The sequence below is a fragment of the Setaria italica genome, chromosome IV, assembly GCF_000263155.2.
Source record: "Setaria italica strain Yugu1 chromosome IV, Setaria_italica_v2.0, whole genome shotgun sequence".
NCBI classification, from domain to species: Eukaryota; Viridiplantae; Streptophyta; class Magnoliopsida; order Poales; family Poaceae; genus Setaria; species Setaria italica.
Window position 1 is genome coordinate 12,238,657 of NC_028453.1, and position 19,993 is coordinate 12,258,649.

General features: G+C 45.3%; 1 pseudogene; it reads left to right on the top strand.

Moving 5' to 3' along the window:
* Positions 1 to 277: 277 nt before the first annotated feature.
* On the top strand, positions 278 to 14,273 carry LOC101774872 (annotated as a pseudogene).
* The last annotated feature ends 5,720 nt before the right edge of the window (positions 14,274 to 19,993 follow it).

The following is a 19,993-nucleotide window of genomic DNA, read 5'->3' on the forward strand; positions in this document are numbered from 1 at the left end:
TCGCCGTCGTCCAGCATAGCTTTCGTCATATAGATAGATTGCTGCCCCATCACCCCATCCAAAGAGGGGGAACCTTAGCCAGCCACGGCTAATCAGTAGAAACACGCAAAGTGCAGCTTCACAAGTCACTTACATTGCTAGCTTCTCGCCACCACAGAGTCACATTGACCAGCTTCGCCTTCGCCAGCCACCTTAGTTTTCCATGGCATCTTCCACCCTAGCGTCCCCGACGCTGCGTCATGTCACCATGCTCCCCTTCATGGCCAAGGTCCACGCCATGCCGCTGCTCCACCTGGCCCACTTGCTTCTCCGTCGGGGCCTCACGTCGGTGGTCACCTTCCTTGCCACCCCATGTGAGTCGCCCTTCATCCGCGCCGGCGTTGTGGGGGTCCCCGTTGCGGCCGTCGTCGAGTTGTTGTTCCCCTCCACCTCGGCAAGTCCCTAGAGCATGGACGAGCTCCCCCCACCATCCGTCTTGCTCGATCTCATCTCCGCTGCCGCCACGCTCTACCCGGTGTTTGCGGACATGCTCGTCGGGCTCCAGCCTCGGCCAGACCTGCCCGTCCATGACGGGTTCCTCGCGTGGGCCAAGGACGCTTCGGCTTGTCTCTCTCGGCAATGGCGCTTTCGCCCACCACGTCTCCCATGCCATTACGGTGCAGAAGCCGCACGCCCGCGTGAGCTCACTGTCAGAGCCGTTCGAGGTCGCCGGCCTGCCAGGGCTCCGGCTCGCCAAGGCTGACCTGCACCCACCCTTCGACTATCCGAAGCTGATCGGCCAGCACTGGGACTTCATGTGTGAATGCTGGCTGGTCGCTCTAATGGGGTGTTTGGTTTCTTGAGCTAAAGTTTAGTCCTTGTCACATCGAATCTTTGAATGCTAATTAGGAGTACTAAACATGAGCTAATGATAAAACTAATTACACAGATGGAGACTAATTCGCGAGACAAATCTATTAAGTCTAATTAATTCATGATTAGTATATTTTTACTGCAGCATCACATTATCAAATCATGGACTAATTAGGCTTAATAAATTCATCTCGCGAATTGGCCTCCATCTGTGCAATTGGTTTTGTAATTAGTCTATGTTTAATACTCCTAATTAGTATCTAAATATTCGATGTGACAGGGACTAAACTTCAGTCCATGGAACCAAATGGGCCCTAAATCGATTGGTGGAACCAGGAGATCCCGGTCAAGATGTGGCTAGTCCGTCCACTGTGTCTTGCTAGTGAATCAACAGCCGGGATCTTGGATTCAGATCTAGCTGGATGGCTCGACTCAAGGCTCACATTGAACAGGCCGGTTCTCTATGCCGCGTTCGGCTCCCAAGCTCACCTGAGCCGGGAGAAGCTCGAGGAGATTGCAACCAGCTTGGATTGGTCAAACTTGGACTCGTGTGGGTGGTTCGGTCCAAGTGGTTGGAATAGGAGGATGAGCTCGAGGGCAAGTTCGATGATAGGGGCAGATTGGTCAAAATCTTTATCAACCAGCTCGGTGTGCTGAGTCACAAGGCCGTTAAGGGTTTCTTCAGTCACTGTGGATGGAACTCTGTGATGGAGAGCATTAGCATGGGCATGCCCGTTCTAGCGTTTCCAATGGCGGTCGAGCAAAAGATGAACGCTAAATTCATCATCGATGTGATTGGAGTCAGACTTAGGATTTGGCCATCGGACGGAGACAGTGATGACACTGAAGGAAGGCTAGTTGCAAGCGAAAACATCCGAGCATTGTCAATGTAACATCCGCAAAAATTACCAACCTAAATCACCCGTTAAAAATCGCTTTCAAAATCTTTTCACCGTTGAGCTCTCAAAAATCCAAACTCTTCCCGGCGATTTCGCCATCCCGACACCCAAAGCCGACAGCCATCATTTTATCCTCTCCCGTAATTTTCGCCGCATGCCGGTCGACAGACTGGCGCGCGTGCTCCGACCGCGTGACGCAATCACCGCCGGCTCCCCCTTTCTTTTTCCCTTTTTCCTCCCATTTCTTTTCCCTTTTCTCTTTCGATTTCTTTTTCTCCTTCTCTTTCTTCCTTTCTTCTTCTTCCTCCCTCTTCTTTCTTTCTCCTCCTTCTTCTTCCTGGCTCCTAGCGCCATCCTCCCGACCCCTTCCTCTGGCGCCACTTCCCCCGGCGCATTTACTCCCCCCGGCTCCCTCCAGCGCCCGGCCCCCGGCCCCGCCCGCCCCGGCCCCGGCTCGCCTACACCCGCTTTCCCCGGCCCCGGCCCCGCCGACCCCCAGCGCGCCCAGCACCGGTGCGCCTGCCATGAGCCGTGCCGCCTGCGGCCGCCCCTCCCTCTAGCGTGCCCTGGCCCCCTCCCTGCATGCGCCCGGCGCCAATGACGGCGCCGCTTGCCGCACCGGCCCCCACCCGCGCCCGCTGGAGCTCGCTGGCCCCACATCACCGGATGCTCCCCGCCCCTCCCGCTAGCCTATAAAAAGGGGCAACGCCCTAGCCACCACCGCCACACCTCGCCCCAGACCTAGCTCCGCCCAAGTCCCTCGCCTCCTTGTGCCTGACCGCCACCGCCACCATAGCCGTGCACCGCTGCCCGTAAGCCATCACTGGCTGCACCTCTCCCATCTCCGATTCTCTGAGGTAAAAGGCAAAATGAAATCCCCTCCCCTTCCTCCACCTTCCCCGACCCTCGGCTCGCCGCCGGTGAGTCCGGCCGGCCGGCCGCTGCCGGCCATCTTCCCCACTCTCTCTCTCTCTCTGTTCCTAAAGGAAGGAGAAGGGATAAAATTTCCCCAATTCCGATCTAACCCTCCCTTTTCCTAAATTCACAACCTGGTCCTTCCACCACTCTCAAGAGCTTCTCACAGATCAGCCCCTCCACCTCCAAAAATAATTATAGATAGGTCCCTAGTTTCTCGCGGATTAGTCCTAAACCTCCTTTTAAGCCCCTAATCCATGTTTAACTCGTCATTTCATGTGCCAAACTTCCTCCAATTAATCCCAAATTCGACCACATCATCCTCCAGTATACTTCCGCCAATCCATATCCAAATTTCCTGAAAATACTCATTCTACCTATTTTCCGTTCGCATTCTCTGTTCGGAGCTCAACGGGTAAAAATCTTATTTCCTTTTATTTATTGTGTGCCCGTTTGTGTGTGCTGTAGATCGCGGAGTACCCAAGGAGGAGAACGAGGAGTTTGACCACGATCCCGAGCCCGAGGACCAGTAGTGCGAGCCGGAACTCCCGGAAGGCTTTGAGGACGGCAAGTCCAATCTCACCCTTTGATGCATATTTATTCCTAGTTTTTCAAACACAACCTATTGCCCCGTTTTATAAAAATGCATATTGTTTTATTGCAAGACATGGTTGGATAGGCACCCCTTGATTATTATGAATATTCCTTGTTATCCTATAATTATCTCTAAATATGACTTGCTCTGTTTAGATGATAATTATTGCTAGAATGCTTAGGACCTCGTTACTCAAATTCAATCATGACTACAATGGTTTATTTAGAGAATAAATGTGTGAGTTCTTTCAAATGAGAAAATGGGTTTTCAGGTATGAAGGCAAGAAATGCTTAGATGAGATGGATGGGTGTTTCTTGTGTGAAATGCCAGAATGTTGGGCTCGTACCTTAGTGGTTGAGCAAGTTGGGAGATATCCATCTTGTCATGGTTAAGGACCGAGTTGATGTGTCATCTTGCCTAATTCAACCATCGTGCAACCACTCGACCGTTGTATGGGCAACGACATAGCATAAATCCTACTAGCTAAACTGATAGTCTTCAGGTGTGCTGGTGAGCAACGGGAGCCCATGGAAAAGGAGTAAGATCTTTGTGACTTAGGTCCCGTTTACGGCCTCGTGGATAGGTTGTTAACCCCTTGGGTGCTCTCGTGTTGGCTGTTCAGTCTTAGCTAAGGTGGGTAATGGCTTTGTTAGGATCCGCACTGGCACTAAGGTGATCATGCTGTGGTACCCTACTTGTGGGAAAAGTGTACAACCTCTGCAGGGTTAAAACCTATCCGGGTAGCCGTGTCCATGGCATTGGACGAGTTACAGCTTGGTCACATAACTAACACTTGGAGATGAATGGTTTTTATGGTGTGTGTTGAATTTTGGAAGTGTCCGGCAGTTGTGCCATGAGCTATGGCGGACGGGGAGTCCGATAGCAATAAAAGTTGGATCCTTTGTGTAGGATCAACCCCCACTTAATGTTTCAGTTACTAAAGGAAAAGCTTTGCAAAAACTCTTTTGGAAAATGAACACGTGCATGTGTTGAAAATCTAGCTTTATGGCAAAAATGAACCTTAGCCTTATTATTGTTATATCCTATGCATATTCTTGCTTGTATCCCCCTCCATGGATGGGGTTGGACTTGTTGAGTACTTTTGTACTCACCCTTGCTTTGTTGCTATAGAGGAAGACCCAGACTTCGTCGCCAAGGACTTTGAGTAGGAGGTTGTGTCCGCACCCAACGCTGCCTGTGGTGTTGGCCTCCACAAGATGCTTCTGCTGCTGTCCCGAGTGCTGTCTTTTGGGAGTCGCCTTGTTAGCCGCTGTTATTTATTTGCTTCTTATCGTGGCGTGGCTTTCACGCCCACTCCCTCGGGAGTTGTACGGTAACTGAACTATCTGTTGAATAAATGTGTTATCAGCCTCCTGGGACTGGTATTTGCATCACATTTGGTGTCCGCTGATGTGGGGATGCTTCAATCAAGGGAGCTGATCTTGGGAGAGGGGGGAGATGTGCAGTAGCTAGAGTAGCTGAGCATGCAGCCTCTGCTAGAACTGGCATGGATGCCGGCAGTTCCTCGTTTGAGAACCTGGAGCTGATAGTCTATGAGATAATTGAGATTAGCAGGATTGAGGCTAAGTGGGGGTACCTAGGAAATAGTCTTCACTTCACTGCTGCTCAGGTTAATAGTGTGCTGCTCGAGTTAATAAAGTACTACTGGAAAATTGAGCATTCCTCCTAGTCCTTAGTACCGGTTGCATTTTGGTCTGGTAGTAATGTGAGCATTAGTACTGGGCCTAATGGCTAGTCCCCGAGGAGCCCCCCGTGAGGGCCTTTAGTATCGGGTGGAGGCTTCACCCGATACTAATTGGCAACCTTTAGTACCAGGTAAACCTCCACCCGATACTAACGTCCATCCTATAGATCCGGCTTCTTCTTCTTCCTGCCCAAGCCACCCACCACAACTCATGATTCATCCTTTCAATGGCGACCTAGGGGAGGTGCTGCCAGATTTTTGACCATTTCATGGGGATTTCACTCATTCAAGTGTTCTAAAGGTTAGAAACTTCATCCTCCCTTGTTACATGGTTAGTATACTAAGCTTTATGCTTTAGACCTAGAGTAATCTGTGATTTTTAGAATAAGCTCTAATGGAGAAAATTTTCATTTATATGCATATGTTATATATGTTTGAGCTATAATTTTTTGGATGCTATGTTTCGTATTAGTTAAAGAAATTGATCAATATGAGGATAAAGGAATAATAGAGATATTAATTTCATAGTTTAGTCCTTTACAAATATGAGCTAAATAAATTGTGGGGAAAAATATAATTTGTTCATAGTTTAGTCATTTACAAATATGAGCTAAATAAATTGTGGTACATAGAGATAATAAGATTAAATAGAGGTATGTAATTAGTCATTTTTAGAATAAGTTACAATGGAGAAAAATTTCATTTATATGTTACGTTGGAGCTAAATAAATTATGGGGAAAAATATAATATGTTCGTAGTTTAGTCATTTGCAAATATGAGCTAGATAAATTGTGGTACATAGAGATGGCTACTGCTGCTGGAGGGAGTGGCAACCGTGGGGTGATCATCGTTCCTCTCGCGGCATGGGGAAAACCACAGTTGGCCCTCATGAGAAGCGTGGGAGAGAGCAATGTTTCGTTATTTGGAAAGATGTCATGAAGATGCTATTGCTGCGGGTCAGGAACCTCCTTTTGGTGGTCGTTATGCTTCACTGCCAGTCCTGGGGGGTTTGAGATCCACTGAGTACTACCGTTGTAGGAGGCACAAATAATCCACAGGGTGAGGCTGAGTCAGCTAAACCTTCATCTTCGCCGCCGAAGGATGCTTAATGTCCTTCTCGGTAGTACTCAGTGGATGGTTTGTCATAGTGTATCATGTTGTTTAGGTCTGAAATTTAAATTTGTGTATTTCTATCTAAAATTTTAGCAACAGTTTAGTTTTATGAAATTTGTATCATGTTTGTTATGCTTCATAACAAACATAAAGACCATGCTTCCCGAGGGGAACGAATTGCTATCCTCAATGTACGAAACTAAAAAGGTTGTTTGCCCTCTGGGTTTGGAGGTACAAAAGATACATGCATGCCCTAATGACTATATTCTCTATCATGCTGCAGAATACAAGAAATTAGAGGCTTGTCCTGTGTGCGATGCGTTGCATTATAAGAATAGGCAAGATGACCCTAGTGATGTTGAGGGGCAGCCCAGCAAGAAGAAAGTTCTTGAGAAGGTAATGTGGTATTTCCCTGTAGTACCACGCTTGAAGCGTTTGTTCAAAAACAATGCAATTGCAAAGTTGATGCGTTGGCATAAAGAAGAACGTAAGCAAGATGAAATGATGAGACACCCTGCTGATGGGTCCCAGTGGAGAACAGTTGATTGAGAATTACCCAAGTTTGAAAAGGATGCAAGGAACATAAGGTTTGGTCTAAGTACGGATGGATTCAATCCATTCAGTGAGTTTAGTAGTGGTCATAGCAGTTGACCTGTGACCTTATGTATGTTCAACCTTCTGCCCTAGCTCTGCATGAAGTGGAAGTTTAGTATGATGTTGTTAATAATCCAAGGCCCAAAATAACCTGACAACGACATTGACGTTTACCCAAGACCGTTGGTTGAATAACTTTTACTGTTATGGATGGAAGAACGTGTACGTGAGTGGGATGATGACAAAAAGGAGAATTTTTTTCTACAAGCATTGATGTTTGTAACCATCAATGATTGGCCCGTGCTTGGTAATCTGTTAGGACAGACAACCAAGGTATATCGAGCATGCACATATTGTTTAGATGATATTGACAACATGTATTTGGAATACTGTAGGAAGGTCGTGTATATGGGCCATTATCAATTTCTTCCTGCTAACCACCTGTTAAGAAATAAAGGGAAGCATTTTGAAGGGTAGGAAGATAAACGTACTAAGCCCATGCACCGTAATGGTAAACATGTATTTTCGATGATAAAGGATGTGAGGGTAGTCTTTGGCTAGGGTTTTGCTAGCCAACCTGTCCCAAATGACAAGGACGGACATGCACCCATGTGGAAGAAGAAGTCAATATTTTGGGAGCTACCTTATTCGGAAGTCCTTGAGGTCTGTAATGCAATCGTTGTGATGCACCTAATGAAAAATCTTTGCATGAACGTGCTTGACTTCTTGGGTACATATGAAAAGGCAAAAGATACAATTGAATCACGTCGGGACCTGAAACGTATGAAACAATGAGATGGCCTACATCCAGAAAAGAGAAATGTTGGACATTACTTACATCCTACCAGTTACACTCTCTGCAATGAAGAGAAGGAAAGCATGTTTGATTGCTTGAATAGTATCAAGGTCCCATCAGACTGATCCTCAAATATACAGAGAATAATAAATATTAAAGAGAACAAATTCATAAATCTAGAGGTCCATGACTGCCACGCCCTGATGACCCAATTGCTGCCTGTTGCACTGAGGGGTATTCTAACAGAGAATGTGAGAATGGAAATCATGAAGCTATGTGCATTCCTTTGTATGATTTCTCAGAAGGCAATCTATCCAAATAATCTACTAAAGCTGCAGAATGATGTGGTGCAATGCCTTGTCAGCTTTGAGATGGTCTTTTCACCTTCCTTCTTTAATATCATGACCCACCATCTAGTCCACTTTGTTGAAGAGATTTTTGTTCTCAATCCTATATTTCTACACAATATGTTCTTTTCGAGAGGTTTATGGCAGTTCTGAAGAAGTATGTTTGTAATTGTGCCAGTCCAAAAGGAAGCGCCACAAAAGGATATGGAACAGAGGAGGTCATTGAGTTTTGTGTTGACTTTATTGATGACCTAAGTTCAATTGGAGTCCCTGTATCACACCATGAGGGGAGACTCAAGGGAAACAACACACTAGGGAAGAAAGCTCGGATGGACATCACTGAGATTATATTTCGTAAAGCACACTTCACGGTCCTACAACAATCATCCCTGATGGCTCCATATATGGAGAAGCACAAAACCATTGTACGGTCCTCAAACCAGGGGAAGACTGAGGCCTAGATTACACATCATCACATTAACACTTTCACCTCTTGGTTACGATGATGACTGATGGGTGATGACACGATTGAAGAAGAACTAGCATGGTTGGCTAGGAGTCCATCTATCTCAGTATCAACGTTTCAAGGATACGAGATAAATGGGTACACATTTTACACGACAGCCCAAGACCAAAAGAGCACAAACCAAAATATTGATGTCTGTATAGATGCAATAGACAACAATGGAAAAAAAGACAGATACTATGGTGTCATTGAGATATGGGAACTCGACTATGGACCTTCGCGCCTCCACCTCGCAGCATTCCCGCAGACGCTCCTCCAACATCCCTTGACTCATCCCTCAGTGTTCCATTGGATTTGAGCATCTCAGGAGAGGGGATCCTTCTTTAAAATCTTATCCACCTCCTCTCCTTATTCACCCCACTCTCATCTCCATCAAATTCACCAAGATCCCCAGCAGAAACCCCTGCTCATCACCATATTTGACAAAGGCCTCATTCCCTTCACTAACTCGGGCTCGACCTTTGATCTTGGTGGGGAAATTGCTCCAACGAATGTCATTGCCCCCGTCAGGGATCTGGCGATGGAGGTGGTCCAGGCACTAGAGGTTGAGCCCTTGGCTGTCATACCACCCTTAGGATGAAGCGGGGGGCGCGAGAGGTGCCACTGGAGTTCGGTCGAACCCCAATTCGGCCGAACTAGACTGGCGCCGTGTCAGCCGCCCGCTCGACCATGCGCTCGCCCTCGCCAAGGAAGATACCAAAATCGCGTGCGTGTGGGACGAGCCCCTATAGAAGGCTGATGATGGGTGAGATTTACCCAAGAGAGGCGGTGAGAGTCTAGTTGCCCCATTGTATTAACATCCCGAGGCCATCAAAGATCGGAGGGTGCAGCAGCTTCGATGCAGTGTCTTACTCACCGGAGACACCACCGCCGCCTCTCACGTTGAGGTGTTTGGGGGTGCGAACCCCGAACGGCGGAGGCGAAAAGGGAGTCAAGCCAGCTCTCACTCCTATAGAGAAGGAGTTGGATGGATTCTTTGGTCCATCTTTGGGAGGTGACTAGGTCAGGTGGCACCACTCACCGCCATTGATCAGAAGCCCGGGGGGCCAATTCCAGGATGACAATGAGAAATCTCCAAAGGCCCCCTCGGTTAAGCAGCTAACCTCCATGATCATAGACTTGCACTTAAAAAATAGGAGGCTTAGTTATGCGTTAGTGGAGCGGAAGTTAGAAATAGAAGAACTTAAGGATGACTTCCGTGTTCTCCGCCGTGGTCTTTGCGCTAAGATAAAGCACTTGTACAAGGCCACGGGGCACAACGATCTTTACGATGCAGCTCCGTAGATGTGCCCCTTGTATCCTTCCCCTTTAGGTTCCTTTAGAATAAGTTTATTTACTTCCCTTCATTTTTATTTCCCAATTCAGAATTGTAAGGACCTCTATTTTGATTTCAATAAAGTTGAGACTCACCGGTCATCCAACCTGGTAGAGTCCTTGTGTCACTTACTTGTCTTTTTTAAGAAGCATCTAGGTACAAAATAAGTGTGGGGGAGAGCCACGGTCTCTCCAGAGCTGAAATGATGCACAACACCCACGAACAGAACACACCACGCTGCACCAGGACGTACACGAAAGGGAAGCTAGAGCTGGACCCATATGGGTTCGACCGAACCCATGGTTCGGCCGACCTAGGGGGTGGCCCACTCAGGCCCATCTTCGTTCACCACGTCGGTTTGTGTCTCTTTATCCCTGATCTGCCTGGTTCATGACTTTGAATGATTTTTAAAACTGATCAACTAAATCAAACTCAAATAAAATGAATTAACATTCTCCGCCTGCTCGACATCCTTTCTATGGTTGGCGTACATATGTTTTATTCCATGCTTATCATCTTGATGCTTGCGAACAAATATCTTTAGAACCGCATGCTCATCTAAGTAGCTGATGTTTGTGATGTGGTTTGATGATATGATCTTCGCTCCTGATGTATAAGTGCTTGTGAATTTTATTTGAAAATTTGAAAAACATTTGCAAAGCTCCTCTTGAGATGCTGAAGTCCTACCAAAGCCATATGATGAGACATATTGAAAACCCTATACACATATGTTGCTTGTCTTTGCATTGAGCTTTGTCAAATTGTTGTGACCCTTGAGAGAATTCCTTTCATGCTTTCATGATCAAGATTCACGTGCACACCATATTCCCTTTGCTATGCTCATATGAGAGTTAGCATTGTACCATCCATACATTCCACAAAATAAATGCTCCACCATATGTGTTGGTCTCTCTCTCTCTCTATTTATTGTTACAAAAGAGACATGGGCTATCGAAAAAATATATATGGACACATGAAGGTCCAAACATTAAAAAAAATGTTGGACACATGAAGGTCCAAGGAAAAAAAAAGAAAGATAGCCATGTTCTCAAGAAGATTTACAAATGGAGAGAGATCATACAAAAAGGAGTTTCTATTTCATTTCCATATACCATCCACTATATCCATACACGTGAACATCTTGATCTGATTGTGTGACTTGCTTTTCTCCTTGGTTGCAGTTTTTGACTTTGCAATATATGTGATGCAAGTATGCCTTATTCTTCATACCCTACCTTGAGGTCCACATAAGCCATCATTAGAAGTAGGATGAAGAGAGGCAAGTCTAAAGCCTTGATGAAGACATATACACATTGAGTGATCTAAGAGAATCAAATGAGGAGCTAAGCAAGGTTTGTTTTGAAAACTTATTAAAAAATCCCAAGCTACTTGACATGAGGAGTAGAAGTGATTTGATTCAAGACCGTTCCATGCCTCAACTACCCAAGATGGCATGATAGACACTTCAAAGTTCACAAGTGCAAGGTATGGCTTGGGATATCTCTTATGCTCGCTCCATACCTTTGGGCAGTTATGTTTCATCTTAGTCCTTTCTCCTTCACTGGAGGACGAGCAAAGGCTAAGTGTGGGGGTGTTGTTGATGGCTCTTAAGTACCAAATCTATGCCGTCAACACAGAAAAGATGAACATCAATAGTAGTGGTAGGAGTTATTACTACCGAATTCTACAAGTGTTGTGAATATTTGTATGCAGGTTCATTTAAGGAGAAAACACACACTCAACCAATCAGAAGCAAGCACATCGAATAAAATGATAAGATTCACCGCAAAGCACTCCGTATATGTTAGCCCCACTTGCCTCTAGCCGCCACGTGTCACTAGTTACCGACCTTGCAATGGCGGTTATGGAAGATTGCCGATCCAAAGAGCCTATAAATATGAGGGGTGGGGTCTCATTTCAAGACATCACCAACAATCACCACAACACATCCACTTGGAGAAGTGCTTCCTCCTATCAAGAGAAGAGCTCCATGGTGAAGCCTTACTTAGGCTAGTGCTTAGGATATATATATATATATATATATATATATATATATATATAGAGAGAGAGAGAGAGAGAGAGAGGGGGGGAGGGAGTAGCTACTCCGGCCATGTACCTCTACGGATGCTAGCTTCCTTTGGTATGAGTAAGTATTCGTGATTCCTTCTTTGGTTTAGTGCTTATTTATAAGTGAGATAAATTCTCTTACTTGTAGGTTCTTCACTCCGTATTTATACAAAGTGTTGTATATTTGCTATAGGTCGACAGACGTAGTTAGATTGCAGTAGTAATCAGTAGCGTAGATGTGGTGTCTGGGCTAAGGGTTATCCTTCGTTTTCCTTATATCCCATGGGCCGTAGAGGTAGGCCATAGGTGGTGACAGCTGTATTGGACCTTCGTAATCCTCCACGTTCGGATATAGCATAGACCAGTTGGCCAGAGGCACCTAACTCATTCAGGGTAAGCCAGTGCCCGATGCAAGTATTTTGACCTGAGAGATCTACCTTTAACTTATCTAGCGCTATCCATAGGAATCTTGTCTATCTTTCACCCACCTTTGGTTGGTTGTCCTTGGACGCTAGAGTCGTAGGTATACACACACGTACCCCTAGATTTGATACCCTTGGAATACTCTGAGGTGCAAGCTACAACGGTATCCTTGCGCTTGCGGATTCATTCGCGCATCGCTGAAAGAACCAACAGTGACATTCCTCCTTAGATTACTCTATCGATAGTTGATCCAGCTTCCTTTGCACCATCTACATCAAATGCGATGGCCCAAAAGACTTTTCGTGAGTACTCCGCTCCCTCTGCCTCTCAGGTGCTGAAAGGTCTTGAGGTGGACACGAGGAATGTGAACTTAGAGATCAAGATGGGTCTCAATACTGTGGTGCAGGCAAGCCCATTCTATGGGAAAGCCAACGAGGACACAAACACCCATCTGCAGCAGTTCCTTGAGTTCTGCAGCACCTTCACCATTAGCGGGGTGAGTGAAGATGCTATTTGTCTCTAACTATTCCTATTCTTTCTCGTAGGGAGAGCGAAGCAATAGTTCTACACGAGCCATACAGAGGTGAATACATGGGATAAATGCTCAGCAACATTCCTTGCAAAGTTCTTTCCGTTGGGCAAAACCAACACCCTTCATGGAAGGATTTCAAGTTTCCAGCAAGCAGCAACTAAGTCGATTCCCGAGGCTTAGGAAAGGCTTCAGGAGTACATCCTGGCCTGTCCTCACCACGGGATGGATAAGTGGCTCATTCTTCAGAACTTCTACAATGTGTTGACTCCGACATCCTGAGGCCATGTTGATGTTGCTGCTGGAGGAACCTTCTTCTCACTTACTATTGAAGCTGCTACAACTTGAATCGAGAAGGTGGTCTCTAATCAAGGGTGGAGTGATGAACGACTCCAACCCCGTCAGAGAGGTATGTGTAGTGTCAAGGAAGCGGACATGCTTACCGCTAAGATGGACCTCCTTATGAAGAGATTGGATGACTACACAAATTGAAAGTTGTCATGTCCAAAACCGTCCAAGCTATGGATTCTCACATGACGTGAGGTTTATGGAAACACTGAACACTCGAGGAATAACTGCCCCGAGACTCAGGAGGATGTATTGTACATGAATGGCAGCAACAACTATTGTCCACAAGGAGGCCAAGTGTGGAATCAGCAACGCCCTTGCCAAGGAGGTAACAACACTAATTCTTTCAATCCTAACCAACCCTCCTTTAGAGACCTCATTTTTAGGCAAGCTAAGATTAATGAAAGTCTTAATAAGAAGTTAGTTGCGAATGAGAAAACCTTGGATAGCCTCAACATAAAACTTGACGGTCTTTCTTCTGCCTTTAAGAACTAGTGGAGTTTCAATAAAATGCTTGAAACCTAGTTACCTCAGCTGGCTGCTTTTGTTCTTTCTATTGAGATTGGGAAGATTCTAGGGCAACCCGAGTCTTCTCGTGAAAATGTTAGTGCGGTGACCGCCAGATGGGGTAAGCCATCAAAGATGCCATTTGTTGCTAACCATACAGGGGAAGCCCATACACAAAGAAAGGAATCATGGGATGAATTGGTAGCAAGCAAGGAAGATCTGAGATACCCGACGATCAGCTGCTCGATATATGACTACTACATCAAGTAGGCCCTTTGTGACCTTGGAGCAAGCATCAACATCATACCCAAGATGATGTTTGAAAGGTTGAACTATCCTACTCTTTCTCCTACCTTGATGAGGTTGCAGCTAGCTGGCTCGATGATCTGATACCCTGAGGGAATAGTAGAGAATCTCCTGGTGAAAATCCGAGGTTGCTATGTCCTTGTGGATTTTGTGATCCTCGATATGGAAGGTTACTTGGGAATGCCGCTCATTCTTGGGTGATCATTCCTAAATGCCGCCAATGCAAGGATAGATGTTGGAGCCAGTGAAATCTGCTTCCGTATTGGGAAGAGGAACATGATGTTCAAATGTAAACCAAGGGAGGAGCAATGCTACTGGATCAATCAAGAATATGAGTGGCACGGAGAGTGGATGAAGCCACAGCCTCAATCCAAGAAGCCACCAACCACACCGATAAAACCTAAGAAGACCAAGGTGTGGCAGAAGGTGGAATGAGCATCCTCATGCACTTCACCAGGAATGGATGACGAATGGTAAACACGACGGAGAAGAGTCCCACTTGTACGACTTAAAAGGGTGAGCCCTTCGTTGAAAGGTAAATCGGTAGTTGTCTTATATTTGCTTTAAAAATTTTGATTTCCCCATCATTTGATTTTTCCCAATGCATATTTGATTTTTTTCCAACCCACATTTGCATGCTAGAACTTTTCTAGCCATTTTTCCCTTTCCATAAAAAATATCTAAAAATGATTTTGAACTAAAATCTCTTTGAAAAATCTTTTGAGCATTTATTAAGGAAACTTTGGCCACGGCACCCAGGCATGACATCATGTAGCCGTTGGGGAGCCACTGGCCTAAGTTGGCAGAAAGTGGGCCCGACCAGGGGTCGGCTGAACCAGCCCAACGGTCATTGGGCCCCACCTACCGCCAATGGCTACTAGCCATTGAGCCTCAGCCATTCCCAGCCATTGGCCCCCTTTGCTCTATAAATAGAACCCAAGAGCGGGTGATCTTCACTCATTACTCGCATTTCATCCATTCACTCCCTCTCTACTCTTTGTTGTTGGGTTTCCTTTGAAGTTTTGCTCAAAAGTTGAGTGTAAGCAATCTCTCTCTCTCTCTTGATTTCTTTGCTGCAAGATTGGCCAAGCATTGAAGGAGAACATTCGGGTAAGAATTTCATTCAATTACACTAACCTGTTTCGAGATGCTCTTGTGTTTCCTTTATCTTCGGTGGCAAGCATGAAGCAGGTTGTCGGCACGTTCAGGAGGATGATGCGTTCAAGCTCGACCCATTCGCGGATAGGGCGAGCTCTCCTCACTCCTCAGAACCACCACTGAGCCCGACCTAGATGGACTATGAAGAAGAGCAAGAAGAGCAAACTGAACCACAAGTCGAAGCTATGGAGGTGGACACAAGTGATGCCCCCTACCTTGACTTGCATGGCGATCGAGAGAAGCAAGCCTACACCATCCTCAAGGACCAGGCCTTTGGTCACACCAAGGCCTACAACTCAGAACTTCTAGAGAAAATAGGTATGGATATCGACTACGCCTCTGTTTGGTCTGATATTGGGTGGGACAATTTTTTGCCAGTTGAGGAGATTGGTTCTCGGCCCCTCACCATCCAGTTTCTTTGCACTCTTCGAGAGGTGATGGATGGTGTTTCTTTCTAACTATTTGGGATGCAATACCATTTTACTTGGAAGGAATTCAGCTGTCACCTTGGTTTTGGTCCTCGTTGTGCTGTTTCTCTTGATAAAGCTTGCTGCAGTTTTTCTCAACATGATTTTTGGGATGAAATCTGCGGTCAAATTGTCCATGGAAAATTTGCACCTCTGTGCAATGACATTCAGAATCTGACTCTTTGTTTGATGCACAAGTGGTTGGCCATCACTCTCTTTCCAAGAAAGGATGTTAGGACCGTGCACAACGATGAGTTGATGATCTTATTTGCCATGGTTAGGAAGATCAAGATCTCCCCCATCAAGGCAATGGTTAGGCAATGGCTTGAGAATTTTAGGATGATGGGTCCCATTGAGTGCACTTCTTTGGTCGCTTCAAAGATTGGGCTTTAGATAGCAATACTATTCCTTTCGTTGAGACGCCTCGACTTGACATCAGTGAAGTGTATTTAGTTTATGGCCACACACTCAAGAAGGGCCCGGACTATTCCTTACGGATGATTCCTTTCGCTCCCGGCTATACAAATGAGATCCCATTACCTAACCCAGGGCTTTGTTTGTATAGTTATCCGTCGGTAACCATGCCTCTTGTGCCACAAGAGGAAGCTCGCAAGAGTAGTGTACCCAGCTCAGGTGGGATGGGCCACAGCTAGTTATGTGCTTGGGGTAACACCCAAGTACACTTCGGTTGGGACCAACCCTCCTATTAGCACGATGCTAGTAGCTCAGTGTGGCGAGCGTGGGCAGTGACGAGTAGGACCAACCGATCAATCAGGATTGGTCCACTAGTTCTAGCTCTGGTGGTGTTACTTCCACGTCCGCTGCCTAGTGCTCATTCCTAGCTCGAGACCACAACGGTCTCACTCAGCAACTGAGCGAGCTCACCGTGCGTACCAGCGACATGGAGGAGTCACTGAACCAGCACATCCAGTCTACTCAGGATTGGGAGCGACAGACTAGCGAGAGGATCCACGCCATGCAACAGTTTCAACAGCAGTAGGAGGATGAGCTCAGGGTTTACTTTTGTTGGACGGGGTACAGCCCCAACCAACAATAGTGAGCCTGAAGCTAGCTTGGGGGAGGACCCCCAGAAGAGAGGTAACTTGTATCTTTACTGTTTTTAGAATATGCATGATAAAAATAAATAAAAATCTGAAAAACTAAAATGACCAAAAATATTACTACTATCCTATGCGCGATAAGAATGTTTTAATTCCTCATGGTTGAAATGATGAATAGTTGCTCTGTTTATTTCCTCTCATATGTCTTGTTGCAACTTAGTATCCTACCCATGCTTTTGAGTTTGTTGGCTTGCATTATCAAACCTTAGCTTGAAACTTATGGTTAGCAAAAACCATGATCCATGACTAGGTTGTTGTAAGATATGATATGGTAGAACAGAGTTACTATGATCTTGTTCTACGTGACGCTTGATATCCAGAGTTTTATGTTTTGGAAAATGATAAAATGATAAGTTCCTCAATGATGAGAAATTTCTATCCAAGGCCATATGTTGATCCTATTACATAGCCTCCACATATGCAACGTGTTCTCTCATTGAGCTTTGTCAAATTGTTGTGACCCTTAGTGAGATGCTTTTCATACTCACATGTTCAAGATCAGTTACACGCCAACACGATATGCTAAACTTCTACACTGAAAGTTAGCAATCATCATTTCATCTATCAAAAAAAAATCTCCATGTTGTTTCATGACCACTCTCTCCAAAGTTATCCTTGCAAAAAGATACTTGGGCTATGCAAAAAGAAATAAAGGACATGCTCATGAAAGCATGATGAAAAAAAGAAGAAGAAAAAGAAAAGATAGCCCATGTCTCAAGAGAAAAGGCAAAGGAGAGACAAGGATCATACAAACAGGAGTCCATATACCATCCACCATATCCACCATCCACACACATGCATATCTTTATCAAGTTGTATGACTTGCTTCTCCAAAGGATCTGGTCTTTGACTTAACAATACATGTGGAACATGTATGCCTTCATTCTTCCCTATCTATAGCTCCACATATAAGCCAATTAGAAGTAGGTTGTGAAATAAAGGCAATCCTATGCCTTGGTGAGGAATCATACACATTGAGCAATTTAAGACTATCATTTAGGAACTTTGATTTCTTTCGAAAAACTTTGCAAAACCTCCGGATTGATAGCTAATCAAAGGATAAGTTAATGGTGATCTTTTCAACCGTTCTATATCTCAACCACCCAAGACAAGGTGAAGCTACATGCCCCACATGAGAAAGGTAAGAGGTAAGATCAATGCCAACTTATTCAATTTTTGGTAGAATATTTTGTTGTAGTAATGGCATAAGTTAGGAATACAACATCATAGTAACTCATGATCAACCAACTAAGTCTTAGCATTTGCTCGAGACAAGCAAAGGGTTAGCTTGGGGGAGCTGTTGACGGTCGTTATGTACCAAATCTGACCGTCAATATACTCAAGAATAAAGGAGGATTGTCACTTCTTATACGCATATTTGGTTTCGAATAATGTAGTTACACTTGTCCTTAGAGAATATTTAGTTGCAGGTGAAATAATACAAAAGGATGGAGAAAGCACACTCTATGGATCCAAGAAACATACTTCTAACCAAGGGTAGGTTGCCACGTGTGCATCCCATGGATTTAAGGGCTCACAAACTACCACAACCGCCTCAATCCACCGGATAATGAACACAACCACCATTGGAACCCACAAGTTATACTACCACGTAAAGGCGGTTGCAGGAGGGGCCACCTAGGGTTCGGCCAAACCCTTGGATCGACCGAACCTCCTCTGGCTCCTCTGCTGATCAGCTTCCACGTGGCAACGGTTGACGGGGCCCCTACGTCGGTTATGACATATTCCCTGAAGATTCTTTGGCAGAACCGCCTCTTGGAGCATATAAATAGAGAGGCACCCCCTCCATTCTAAGGCACACCACAAGTTGAATCACTTTCTCCCTGTTAGTTTCCAAGTTAGTGGAGTTAGGCTAGAGTAGCTCTACTTTAGGTTTCAGGTCTTCTTGGGATCTAGGGTATGGCTGTTGTATCTTACATTCCTAGGTTGACTTTATTCTATTCAAAGTATCCATCTTCTTTATATAGTATTGTGCTTGGTTCTCATATGCATGATTTAGATATATACCCTTGCTATGTTGATGTGCTAAGCTTATACTCTCGTATGCTAGTCCTATACTCTTGCTATCGTAGTATAGGCTTATATACTCTCATGTATGCCTTGAGACCATGCTTTAGTACATAATCTATGTGCGTATATACCTTGTACAGCTTAATTGACCTATGCTACGGCATCGGTTCAATGGCCATATTTATGGTGGCTTCAGCCATTGTTACAATAGCTCAGGATGGCAAGAGTGTTGTTAACAATGCAAGCATGGTGCTTGGATTGCTAACCTTCGTTGGATATGAGTTTACCCCACGGGCCGCAGGGGCAAGCGGCAGGTGGTGACAGCCCTGTCAGTCCTTCGTAATCCCCCATGTTAAGGTAAGTTGTAGGAGTTCATAAATGAGCAGTAATTTTGCCGGGCGGAACCGGTACGTGTATTGTCTCCCCATGTGTGCATGGGTGCATAGGCCTGAGTCCTATACAATGTGTATGTATGTTATGCTTGTATGATCTATGCAGTATATACGAAATACATATGAACCTAGAGCTAACTCTTAGTCCTTCTCCCTAGCTTAGTTATCCTGAGATGATTCCTGTGTGTGTCATACTACTTATCTATCATTATCTTACCCCTGCCTTGAGTATTGTCTCTATCCATCTATGGTATACTCATTTGCATAGTAAACTCTTTTTACATACCCCCCTTCCTTTGGGAAATACGATACCCTTGGAAATACTCTTGGGTGAATTGCTACAACAGTATATCTGTGCGTTTGCGGATTTATTCATGGCCGTTAAATATACCAACAAGCATTTCTGGCACCGTTGCCGAGGAAGGCAGTAGCTAAAAGTTTTTTTCATATATGTTTATATCCATAGATAATAGATCATTACTCAAGCAGGCTAACCTTGATTGTCTTCTCTATCTTTGATGTAAAGGCAGGTAGTGTATGACTGGTTTCGACTTGCCGACAAGTTTCACTGAGAATCCAGAGTCACTTGTGAGAATGGTACAATCTCATGTCGTTCCTCCTCAGATTACTATCTCGACAGTTGATCCGACGTCCTTTGCACCATCTACGTCAAACGCGATGGTCTAGAAGACTCTTCATGAGTACTCCACCTCCTCAGCCTCTCTAGTGCTGAAAGGCCCTGAGGTGGACACAGGGAACATGAACTCTAAGATCAAGATGGGTCTCATCACCATTTTGCAGGCTAGCCCATTCTATGGGAAAGCCAACGAGGACGCAAGTGCCCATCTGCAACAGTTCCTTGTGCTCTGCAGCACCTTCACCACCAGAGGGGTGAGTGAAGATGTTATTCGTCTCCGTCTGTTCCCATTCTCTCTCCTGGGAAGAGCGAACAAATGGTTCTACGCGAGCCATACGGAGGTGAATAC